Genomic DNA, 13,710 nt, shown 5'->3' with positions numbered 1-13,710 from the left:
TTTTTACCTTTTGGTAGCCAGGTTATTTATCATATCTAAAAGGGCCTTTGGGAATTCTCCTATCTCGTATTCATAGCCCATGAACTTGAGGGTGGCACTGGAATAGATAACATACATGGCTAAGATTAAGCCCGTTAGCATATTGCATTTACCAGCACACAGTGGTAAAGTGATGGTCCCATGCTCCTGTGAGTATTTTTAATAGAGATGGGGTTTCACCATATTGGCCAGGCTGGTCTCAAACTCCTGACCTCAAGTGATCCACCCACCTTGGCCTCCCAAAGTGCTGGGATTACAGGCATGAGCCACCACACCCAGCCATTCTGATGGTTTTATAAGCATCTGGCATTTCCCCTGCTTGCACTCATTCTCTCTCCTGCCGCCCTGTGAAGAGGTGCCTTCTGCCATGATTGTAAGTTTCCTGAGGCCTCCCCAACCACGTACACCTATGAGTCAATTAAACCTCTTTTCTTTATAAATTACCCAGTCTCAAGTATTTCTTTATAGCAGTGTGAGAATGGACTAATAAAATGACCCAAGGTCACCCCCAAACTCTCAATTTCTGGTGTGTACATTATGCATTGTTTAAGCAATTTATGACATAAGTATTCTCATAGTAAGAAAAAGAAGCAGCACACTGACATTTATATGATATATAATAATATGAAAAATCAGAATGTGGAACCTCATAAGGAATTGCTTAAAAAAAAAAAGTAACTGGGAAACCCCAAGTATGAGGTTTTGGAATGTAACAATTTAATTGAGAGAAATGATTTGCTTAAACAATTTTGAGCCAGTGACAGTAAAAAGATCAGTTGTTGCCAGGGGTTGAGGGTAGTAGGGGAGAGGGTTAAATAGGCAGAGCATAGGGAATTTTTAGGACAGTGAAGATAGTCTATATGATACTATAGTGGTGGATACTCTCATTATACATTTGTCCAAACCCATAGAATGTACAACACCAAGAGTGAACCCTAATATACACTATGGACTTTGGGTGATTACAACATGTCAATGTAGGTTCATCAATCATAACAAGTGTACCTTCCGTTGGGGGATTTTGATAATGGGGGAGGCTGTGTGTGTGGAGGAGCAGAGGGTCTATGGGAAATCCTTATCGTTTCCTCTCAATTTTGCTATGAACTAAAACTGCTCTAAAAATTGTCTTTAAAAAAAGGTAACTGGGAAATGAGGCTTTGGAATATAACAATTTTATTGAGAAAAATTATTTGCTAAATAACTTGGAACTCCTCTAAAAGTTTCAGTCTTTATTCAAAATTTCTTGTGCTTAAGTCATTTCAACTTTTAGTCAAATATTATGCTCATGTGGTATTTGATATTCATGATATGTGGATTTAAGATATAACCATTGGAGTCACAGTGATTTTAAAGAAATGAATATTTATTTGACAAATACTGTATTTCTGAAAATACTGTATTTCTGAAAATACTGTATAGACTAGCGGTTTTTAGTTATTATTTTGCTTGGTCCTATTACTAAAGGATTAACCCTCAGTGGATGCATATGTAGGAAACCAGGTGCTATACCTACAAATAAGGAAATGTTAATGTTGCCCTTTCCAAGAGAGACAACAGACAAACATCATAAGAAGGTGGATTTCAATGTGTAAAGATTGGAAAACTCCAACAATCCAGTAACTACCCAAGATGTCATTTGAAGATGTCTTTTGAAGTAACTGAAATAAAAGGCCAGACTTCAGTCTATAAAGCCCTTTTTTTTCCCAACCTGGTGATTAAATGAGGGAGTTCCACCCTCTTTTTTGAGCAGTACTTCAACGTTGATGAGATAATAAGTAGATCCGTTAAATAAACCAGAACATTGACATCATAATGAATCAATTATGTCCACAATACTTGAATGCATCATTTCTGCTACTCTGTTAGCTCAGTTTAGATCTGCAAAGACAGTGCAGGAAATGAGTTGCTATGAGCTAACAACACACAGAAATTTTGCTACATGCCCTGGAATCAAATGATCTCATTGGGAATCTCAACTCCACTACTTTCTGGCTACATGGCCTTGGACAGCTTACTTTTCTTCTTCAAATAGATTTACAGATTCCTGATCTATAAAATGGGTCCAATAAATAATAGCAACTACTACCTAAGTTTTTTAGATTATAATTGTCATTTGTAAAGTTTTTCTCTGTGTCATATGTTGCACTAAGCATAAACACACACACACACATACATACACACATACACTCTTAAAACTCTATGAGAAAATGTTAATCCCCATTTTATAGATGTAGAGACTGAGGCTCAGGTAAATAAAAGTTAAATATCTCATTCAGAATCACATGGCTTGGAGGAGGTGAAACTTGGATTTGAGCAAAATTCTGATTCCATAGCCAATGATTCTAACCCACAAAAATAAATAACTCCTGTATGTAATAAGAAAAACAAACAACTTTGAACATGCACTTTGACTCAAATAACAATTAATCCATAGTGTGGGGAGTGCTTGCTAATTTTGCCTATTTCTTAGATGGTTCAGGAGTGTATTAAAAAGAACTTCATACAAAAACTGTAAGCCACATACTGGCTTTGGGATGTAACTGAGATACATCCTGTAGTTGTGAAACTGGAGGCAGAACAGAGAAGCTTGTGAAGTGTAAAGGCAAAGCAATGAGTCAACAGGATTGCATGATATGGTTATGGCCACTCAGCAGACAACAGAACAAATCTCTGCTCACTGTGAAAAATTTCAGGTCAGAAAATACACCAAACTCCATTGTGACATTAGAATCCTCCTCAACCCAGAACTTCAGGCAACCACTGACACTGATTGAGATTGGCGTATAATATGAAACTGGAGTTTGTGAACCCACAGGGGACATGAAGCTCCATTCATATGGGAAACCTTAACTCTGGTACAAAGCTGCTGAGCTGGCTGTATTGGTTCTAGAATTTTAGAAGTGATGATATCTAGGTGGGTCCAAAGCTGGTGTTGAAGACTGGGAGTCAGACTAGAATTTAGGAGAGGAAAAAAACCTGTGATTTCGGGCAGCATGTTATACATTTTGAGCTAGATATTCTAGTTTCATATTACTTTATGTTTATCTAAACTTTGCTATCCTTGAAACTTAAGTGAAATCTGGTTTAAGGAATTTGTTTAATTATTCTATAATTGTTTTCAGGAAGACAGCCAGGTATCCAGATTTATTCAGGGAGTTAAATTCCATAGGCCACATGATTGTCTCAGTGAGAGTTACTAAATTCTCTGAAAGAAAAGTAGACCAAGAGTAACATTGTTCAAACCTTTGAGATACAGTTGTTTCTTCCCATATGGAGATGTTCTGTGAATCAAACAGCACTTTTATTATGCTAGTCACCTCCTATTTACCAAACCAACAGGTTTTCAAATCTAATTTGAATCCTGCTTAGCATTTGACCCTGACAAATTCTTTCCCCTTCTTAAAATGTTCTTCTAACTTGAATTCCTTCTCTCCTAGTTTTCTACCAAGTCTTTTTCAGACTCCTTCATAAGCTCCTCTTCTTCTGCCTGATGTTCAAATTCTTGTTTTCTTTCAGGCTTCTCCATGCCCTGACCACCTTTGGCTTCATGTATACAGATTATACATTATATGTACCAAGTCTGGGTGATTCCATTGCTATGGTATTAATCACCTAAGTATCCAAAGGTTATATATTATCACGAGAAAGACACAAAACACTGAACCTTTACATAATGGACACAATTTGACCCTGTTGTTACTATACAGCAGAGGCAGAATGGCTGTTCCATCTAAAATTGGTTTGGAAATTTAGATTGATGACACCACACATGCACCAAGTGGGTATGAAGATATTTATTACTCATATAATGAGACTTTCTGAAGAGAGCAGGTTGGATTCCCAAACATGTCCAAAAATGGCTCCACAGAGCAGCAAAGAGTGACTGGCTTTGGAGTTTATTCTGGTTAAGTGGTGGGACTGTAGTGAAGATTCCCTTGCATGGACTGAGGCTTACATGGTTTGCATTTTCCCCTAACACCAAAGTAGGGGGCATCCAGGCTTTCTTTTCAACTTGCCCACATGTAGGAAAAGAGGGAGTGGTGGGGTTTTAAAGCTTTCAGCAGTCAAACATCAAAAGTGGAGTCAGACTCTTTAAAACAGATTCTTGTCATAATTAAGTCATATTTAGTTTAGCTTTGACTGCTACTTATACATAAATTCTCAAACTCAACATGTTCAAAACTGAGTTTTTATTCCAACTTAAGTTAATGACCTCTCAATTTACCTAGTTTTCTAACTTAGAAACATGGGAGATATCCTAAATGTTTCTCCCTTCTCTCCACTCCCCTGCTTTTTACTATTAGTTATAAGGGCCTATCTTTGATGACCTTGCTGATTTATACCCTCCACTTCTTCTATGTGCCTATTACACTACTTCAATTCACTCCCTTCAGTTTCTTAAATGGATTATTGCAATAGCCAGATTCTAAGGGCCATTGTGCTTCTAGTATCACCCTCCTTCATATTTAGCACCCTTGCCCTGGACCCTAAATGAAAATATGACCATGTGATATGGTTTGGCTGTGTCCCTACCCAAATCTCATCTTGAATTGTAGCTCTCGCAATTCCCACGTGTCCTGGGAGGGACCTGGTGGGGGGTAATTGAATCACGGTGGTGGGTGAATAAGTCTCATGATAGTGAATAAGTCTCATGACATCTGATGTCTTTGTAAAGGGAGTTCCCCTGCATACACTTTCTTGCCTGCCACCATGTAAGATGTGCCTTTGCTCCTCCTTCACCTTCTGCCATGATGTGAGGCCTCCCCAGCCATGTGAAACTGTGAATTTATTAAACCTTTTTTTCTTTATAAATTACCCAGTCTGGGGTATGTCTTTATTAGCAGCATAAGAACACACTAATACATCAGGTCACTTTTCTATTTAAAACTCTTGTTATTCTCAATCAGCCACAAGTTAACGAATAAATGTTTTAAAATGGCATACAAAAGCTTTTGTGTTTTGGCCTCTACCTGTTTCTTTGGCCTCATCTACCTACTCATCTGTCCTGACTCCCATTCTTTTACATTTACTCTGAGTTTAAGCTATACCAGAACACTTTCAGTTCCTCAAGTGATCTAAAACCACTTATCGTCTTTATTGCCTTTTCACATGTTGCTCATTTTGCCCAGAACACCCTTTATGCCCCTGTCTTCTAGGCAGCCCTATTTGTTTTTCTGGTCTTAATGCAAATAATGACTCTTCTGTGAGATTTTTCTTGACTTTTCCAGGCCATGTTACAATGTATACAATGTATACAATACAGCACCCTGTATACAATGACCATAGTCACCATTTATTCTATGACACTGTGCTAAGTTCCTGATATAACATTATTTTAGGCAATCTTTATGGTAACTTTAGGAACTAAACGTTGATATCATGTTTCACAAATGACATTAAGGTAAAGTGAGCTGCAATGACTTATCCAAGATCACATTGCCATCAAGTAGTGGATCTCAAATTTAAACCCAAACTATATCTCATCTAGACCAATAATCATCATCATGATTTTGCTTAAGTTTATAAGTTTAATGATCTATCTCCCACTGTAGTAATTTTTGTACTTCCTAGGTCAAACACACATAGATGCTTAACATATGCGTGTTATATATTGACAAGACCAAAATCTGGGGAGGTGGGACTGAGCAAATGCCAAAGAACAATATTATGTCAGTACTATTTTCATATTAAAAAGTTAAATGAAACCATCGTATTTAAAATCTGGAAAAAATTAGGAAAAGACTGAAAATTGATGGTAATTTACACTTTCTTGTTCAAATATAAATGAGGGAAAATGGCTATTACTTCTTCAAAACCATCAAATGATTGAAATGAAAACAATGTAACAGTCATATGTCATAGCATCCACCTCCCTCCCCTACATTTTGAATGATACATAAAGAGAAATGACTTTGGCTTCTTCCACCTGTTCCCTGCATCAAAAATAAGTACTAGAAAAAGGACTGTGAATGCATTTTATACAAGAACTGTTACACAAAGAGCAGACAGTAAGACTGAAATTGCAGCTCTCAAACTGAGGAGCTGAACAATAGCTAAAGATGGGAGAAATCCTAACATCTGGCAAGTCAGGGAAAGAAAGATGAGAAAATGAATTTCATTGTTTATCTAACTTCCAAAGATGAAGTCATAAAAACCATACAACCTAATTACATCTCTGTTTTCATTCAAGTAGTATCTTTTTCCACTCAAATCTACACACCTGGGTTCCATTCTTCCCTATTGATCTTACTTATCCTTTATGACATAGTTCAAATGCAACCTCCTTTGTGAAACACCTCCTGGTACTCAAGTCAGCACTGATAACCCACCATTTTTTGCTCACTAAGAACCCTATTTATACATTTTTTCCTTTTATTTTAGGAGATAGGGGTCACACTATGTTGCCTAGTCTGGTCTTGAACTCTTCAGCTCAAGCCTTCCTCCCTCCTTGACCTCCCTAAGTGCTGGGATTACAGGCATGAGCCTCCACACCTAGCCCCTATTTGTATTTTAATTTAGCACTTTTTAGCTATTTGCAGGACCAAGTCTGAGCTTCCTGAGAGAAGGGAACAATTCTTTCTTATTGTCTATGTCCACGACAACCACCTAGCACAGGGATGAGCTAACACTAGGCATTCAGTGAAGACTTCTTGATATAAATCTGATGATGTTAAGGAATTACTCAATTATAAATATCTTTTTTACCAAATGACTTGTTCCCCTAAGGACAAGTTTGAAAGAATCAGAAGTCTCAAACAGCCTCTTTTGAGTCCTGTTTGTACTTGATTTTTTTTTAACTGAAATTTTAGCCTCTGAAATTTTGTTAGCAAAAATGACTTTTTCATAGAGAAAGCACAGATGTTACATATAACTTTGGTTGAGTCATGCTTTAATGTCCCTTCAACTTTCCCAATAGCCAATCTTGATTCTTTATTGTATTTCCTAGAAAGCATCTGCAGCAGCTACTGCTGCTACAACCACTATTCATGTTGCCCAGGCTATATTTGCTGCAACTATCAGGGGTCTAGGCAAATAGGTCTCTGATGGAAGAGAGGGCTCTGGTAGATGAAGCAGCCAGGAAGTGGACCTAAAATCTTGTGTGGGAAATGGAAAAGGAGGGGTTTGGGCAGAGAAAAAGAATGACAAGCTGATGAGAGAGAAAGAGAGAGACAGAGAAAGAGAGAGAAAAAACACAATTTGTTCTTTCCATCTTAAAAGTCTGTAAATTCTCATTTATTTATTAGCCTATCCATTTTAAACCCAAACTTAGAGATTTTCCTAAGGCCATTTTGAAAAATGGAAGAAAACTAAAAATTATTAATATTATGGTGCATATAAGCACAGATAGAATGGCTTAATCAGCACCAGTTTTCAGAGTTATGTGCTACATTGTCACATACATTAGAATGTTTTGGGCTGCAAGTAACAGAAAACTGAACTTAAAATGACTTAAGCCACAGGGCATTTATTATTTCACATGACAAACTATCTGGAGGGAAGTTCGGTCCATGATTTATTATTTCAATTGTTCAATGGACCCAGATTCTTAAAGTTCTGTATGGTAGCTCCCATCAAGATTATAAAATGGTTGCAGTAGCTCCACCATCACCTTTTGGTACACCAGAGTTCAGAGGCAGAAAAGGTGTCTATATGTTTTTACTTTCCCTTTTTAAGAGGTAAGAAACATTTGTCAAATATATCTCTGCCCCACTTGACCACAAGATTTTCTTTCATATCTCACTGGCCAGTCACTGGCCAGAATGAGATGATGGCAAAATCACTATGTTTGGCTTTATCAACTCAAGAGTCATCCACTGAGGCTAGGGATGGAGCCAATCTTCTCTGAAGCACTGAAGCACCATGTGCAGGAGCCAGGTAGCCATGTACTCCTTGAAAGGACAAAGGGAACAAGTCTCCTACAGAGACAACCCAAACTGGATATTACATTTCCTTTCTTGTGTAAAAAGAAATTACCAGTGTATTCGAAGAGCTCACACAGACTTCATTGTCATTTAGGATAGCTCTTAACATGGGTGCCCTGATTGCTTATTGCCAGAGAGAAGATGAGAATGTTTCAGGATGATTGTGGGGGGAGAGAGGGATGATTGAGAGGGTAATTGGTCCTGGGAGGGGTAGGAGAAAGGAGTTGATAAAGAAATAAATGATCATCAGGAAAAGAAATGTAATGTGAAGCAAGGATAACGTGATGAATGAAGTAAGTAGGATCTTCATCATAATCACATAATAGAACAAGGGCTAGTTCTGAACTCAAATGGAAGTGTTGAGCATACTTTCCAGTGCTAACCAGATAACTTTTTAATTAAAAAACTTTTTTTTTATTTTAACAGCTCAGAAAAAAAGAAATACCCCATTCTGCACAGTAGCTTCCTATAAGGTTAGATATAAGAAAGAATTTCCAAACAGTGAAAGTTGATTATTTTAGAACCTCCATTGGATGTTTTTCCAAGTAGCGAACCTTGTTGTTCAGCCTAGATTGGGTTCTATATGAAGAATGGAAGGTAGGCCATCTGAATTTGAAGGTATTATCCAGGCATAGGTTTCCAGATAGATTGATTGTAATTAAGACTAGTCTTGCACCATACTTAGAATCCCACTATTCTATACTGATTCCTTTTAACTTTCCTGAGGAGAGCTACAATAGAAGTGGCTTCCTCTGTTTATCCTTATCCCTTTTCCTCATCTCTACATACAAAAACCCAGTGCTATTTTGAGAAAAAAAAATATGTTGGAACATCATTTCAGAAGCTCTTTCTCAGAATTTTCCCAGGTGGAATGGCATTGTTTTTAACAAACATTACTCACCACTATATCCAAGGGAAAGGAAGAAGACAGGCAAACATCAGTCATAATATTTGTTAGTTTCTGTAGAACTAAGGGCTAGCCCTATCATGCTGCTTCTTCCAATACTTCTTGCTTCAGGCAGGGAGGGGAAAGAGAATAAACAATTCTACTAACAAAACTATTTTATTGACTATTTCTTGTCATTTTTCTCCCACCAAAGATGCTATGTTGTAGACACTGTGAGGGGATAATTTTACTGTTTATATGGCAGTTAAGAGAGAACTGGGAACATCTTCACACTTAGAACACAGTACAGAGTTTCTTGTAAACAGCAGGATGCTATTTTGCTTTATGAGAATATATAGGTATTTTTTAAAGTAATGAAATAACTTACACATTTCTAACCTTCATTAGCAAATTTTAAATGTTATCATTTACTAAGATACAAAATAATTATAGGATTAAAAATAATTTATGTAATCCCTGTAACTGTGTATCCTCAAATTCTTCAAACTTTGGAGGTTACCTTGAATTTAATACTTAAATAAAATTACTTGAGTTCATATCCCATATTGTGGGACACAGTATTTCCCAATATTTCTAAGAATTCTATAAGATGGACACATTTCTACATGTCATCAATTGATCTATTCAACACTGATTAATAGATATATTTTAAATTACATGTGTGGTTTCATCATATGAAAACCACGTATGTAATTTAAAATATTTTGATAACCATATTAAGTAAAATTAAATGTGACATTAATTTTAATATTTTATCTTTTAAAAGCCAGTATGTCCAAAATATTATCATTTCAACATACGGCACCAACCACAATTCAAGTGCTCAATATCCACATGTGGTTAGTTGTCTGTTGGCCAGTGAAGCCCTGTATCCTCACATGTCATTTCCAATAAGAGACCTCTTCCCTCTCTGCCAACCCTAACATGGAACATTGAACTGTCTCCTCATTTCCCAAAGCAACCATGAACTATAGCTCTTGTTTGTATCACACTTTGTGGTTTAGGGAGAATACAAGATGTTTATATTACACATTTTACCCAACCACTAAGACTTGACTACTGGCAATCCCAGGTCTTAATGTCCTTCTGCTATTTTTGTTATGGAGAATTTTTTTCTGTGCAATTTTTCCTAAGCCATAACCTCCCACCAAGCTTCTAAGTATATTAATGGTAAAGGATCATGGGCATGAGGTGAATGTGTTGCAGGACTTTTTAAAACAAACAGACAACAATTCTGCCCATCTCAATGTCACATCTCGGAGGAAGCCTTTTCTGACTCCAACAAATAAATATAAATCATTATGAAAACTTCACTGAACTTTTCTTAAGACTATCAACGTATTTTGCCTCGTAATCACTACATATTTATTTGCTTAGACCCTATCTTGCTCCCCAGGGAATTTGAGGCCTGCCTTGTTTTTAAGGAATGACTTTTCTATTACTGAATCATGCGTCCATCCTATTTATGATAGCTCCTGACTGTCTCTGACTTGTGCCAACACAGGAACTGATCACTCACATCCAACTTCTTCTATTTCTTGCTTTGGATGGTCACGCCACTCTTCACTGTTGGTTTCTTTAGCCAAACCACTGTCACCACCTGATCCAGATTAACCTATCTTGGCGCCTGCATGTGTAAACAATCTGCCTGTCTCATGTCTGCACATTCTCCATACCTCTGCCATTCCATCCATCTTTCAGGGCACTTCGTAGGAGCCAAATTAGCTGAGTTTGAGCCAAGATTTGGTAATACTTAGCATCTTATTTATCTAAACTACAGCTGATATAGGCTTGAGAATAAACTCTGACTTATAAGACAAAAATCTCAAATCAGCTGGAGATGAGACACTAGCTAATGAAAACCAAATTCTAAACTAAAGAAAATATTTTAGATGGTTGCAAAGCTTGGCTGTTCACAGCTCTGGATATTTAACTCTTCCCAGTGCCATATGCTACCCCACATGCTTGCCCCACTGAGCATGATGAGCCATTATAACTGTTGCTTTGGTGACAATTTTAATTGCAACGCATTGAAGTATTTAAACAATAATCTATGTCTGTAATTATGAAAAAATAAAGGAACAGATAAAAATGCAGGCATGGTAGGAGGCTTTAAAGTGTTTTTATGGGAGGAGTCTTTACTGTTCTTAAGGAGTTTGAAAATTCCCAGACCTCTTGACTTGCAAATACTGTTATATGACCAAGATAATACAAATATGTTAAACATTTTGATAATCATTCAACATAAAATACAAAATTTTAAAGAGAATTCATCTCTTAATGATGAGAATGAGGCTTTTTTTAATTTAAATGTGTGTTTAAAGATGATTATTACTTATTGCTAGAATGACACAAGGGCCAGCATCAATCGTCTTCCACTTTTACATGTTATGTATATATGCACCATACAGAGGTAGATAAGAAGAAAAAGAGTTTAATTACAGCAATTTCACTAGTTTTTTGAATATCTTCTGGATGCTATACCACAAAGGTTACATGTGCTTTATCATCAAAACCTACTTTTATTGATCTATCAATGAGCGACTTGATTAAGTTTTTTTCAGTTTTGTCAAAAGTACAGAGTTAGAAACTGACTTGACAAGGGATTTGTTAGCTTCTCATTAGAATCATTCACTTTGGCAACAATAAAATCAAGATTTTGAATTATCCTTTGCTTGGCAATAGGAAAGTTTCCACACCCAGTGCAATCAGTGCCCAATAATCAGGTTCAGGATGATTGAGAAATAATCTTTTCTTTTTGTAAAATGGAAAAAGTATGATTTAAAAGCAAAAGTCAGAAAGGAACAGCAGAATTATGGCAGGCACATTCTCCATTAGATTGATTTTAGGAAAGAATACATAGGAGAATTGAGGATTTGGAAATTGATTTATTTAGTTACCCATGCCCACATTCCCTTTGGATATTTTTTGTGTACCTGAAGGGATCCATAAATTCCCTAAGTCTAAAGCCCTCTGAAGTGCAACGCACAAGAATCACTCTAACCTTGGAGTTCCTTTGGCATTACTGAATGATATTCAACTGGTTAACTTGGAAATTTTCTTGTATTTTTGATTTAGAATTCTATGTATGTCATAATTGGTTATTTAATTTTCCCCCCAAGTATATATTAGCTCCTGTTTTCTTAAATAGATTATAAACTATTTGAAGATTGGGACTAGATATTATTTATTGCCTCATTCATCGCAGTACCATTCACAAAACTAAAGTTTGTTTGATTGGTTATTGGTGCCTGCTAACCCTGGTTTGGCTTTGTTAAGCAAGTTTCTCCCTCCCCTATACCCTCCTTTCCTTCAAAGCACACTTCTGTAAGCTTATTTATACCTAAAAGCAGTTTCTACAAAAGGAGAGGTTCAGGTCTCTATGATTGTAATTTGACTGTCTATTTAGATCCTGTCTAACCCCAGTCTACAGGCTGATAATGGCGAAGAGAAACTCAGGCAGCCTGAAGTGAATATGGCACTTTGTTTGGAGTATTTGTACTATTTATTATGACTTATAGATGGTCCACTGCTGCATTTTGGGGGTAATTTATTAAACATGTACAAATTTAAAATTGTTATATATTATTGAAAAAGGAAAGCTTTTGCCCATATGTGGTGATGTAGTGATTTGAAATAAGCTTCCCTTCTTATCTTACAGACCAGAGATCAGCAAACTTCTTCCATAAAGGACCAGATAGTAAATGTTTTCGGCTTTGGGGGCCCTACATTATTGTCAGAGCTAATCAACTCTCCCTTTGTAGCATGAAAGCAGCCATAGATAAGGTGTAAACAAATAGACACCGCTGGGTTGCAATAAAACTTTATTTGCAAAAACAAGCAATGGCTAGATTAGGTTGTAGTTTGACAACCTCTGTTATAGACTATTTGACTGATATTAATAGGACAAGCCCAGGTTTACTTTGGTTACTGTTTTTTATTTCTTTTATGTTCCTTTACTTGCAACCTTTCCATAATTTTCTGTTTCAGCTCCACCTCTTGCAAACAGCATATAGCTAGATTTTTTTTCTCAGTTACTCTGAGAGTCTCTGTCTTTTTATTAGATAACTAATATATTTGTGTTAATGAGATTATTTATATATAGGGCTTACTACCACAATCTTACTTTTTATTTCTATTTATCCTACTGTAGTAGAGGAAAAATAATTTTTTTTCTGTGCATCCTAAGTTCATTGGTGGGGTCCCTTGAACAAAGGACAGATTAACAAGAGAAAAGTAAACAGAAGTTTATTAGCATGTATATTTTATATACACATGGGAGATACCCAGGGAATAAGTAATTCTCAGAGAAGTAGCTTAGAACTCTGGTTTATTTAGCATCTTTAACAAAGAATAGTAAATTTTTAGAGCAATGACAAGACAAAGAAAAAGAAGTTTAATCTCTAGGAGTGACAGATTGTGGGAAGGCAAATATATTAGGTAAAGCCTAGTTAATAAGTTTGCCATGTAGATTCCTCTGGTGCCTTCTTCAGACTGATAAGCATCTAAAGTTGTCTTTGGTGATCAACCTTTGTCCTTCCTGGTAGAGAGAAAACACACTTTTGCCTTTGTAAATTTTTGTCCTGATTTTAGACAAATGAAAGGAGAACAGAGGGCTTTTCTTGCATCTGTTTCTTCTCAATTGCCTTTAGCTCAAAATTATTCTTCTGCCAAAGTAACATATTTTGTGATGGATATTCTGGTTGCCTACACTACTTGGAAAAAAAGTCTTTTTTTAAATTGTCTGACCTGTTTTTGAATAAAATATGATTGAGGGAATTCATACTTTTCTTTGTCCTCTGTCATTTTCAAACTCTCTCTCTTATTCCGCTTGGGATTACC

This window comes from Pongo pygmaeus, chromosome X (genome assembly GCF_028885625.2).
Source record: "Pongo pygmaeus isolate AG05252 chromosome X, NHGRI_mPonPyg2-v2.0_pri, whole genome shotgun sequence".
NCBI lineage: Eukaryota > Metazoa > Chordata > Mammalia > Primates > Hominidae > Pongo > Pongo pygmaeus.
Note: the sequence above shows the minus strand (reverse complement) of the source record.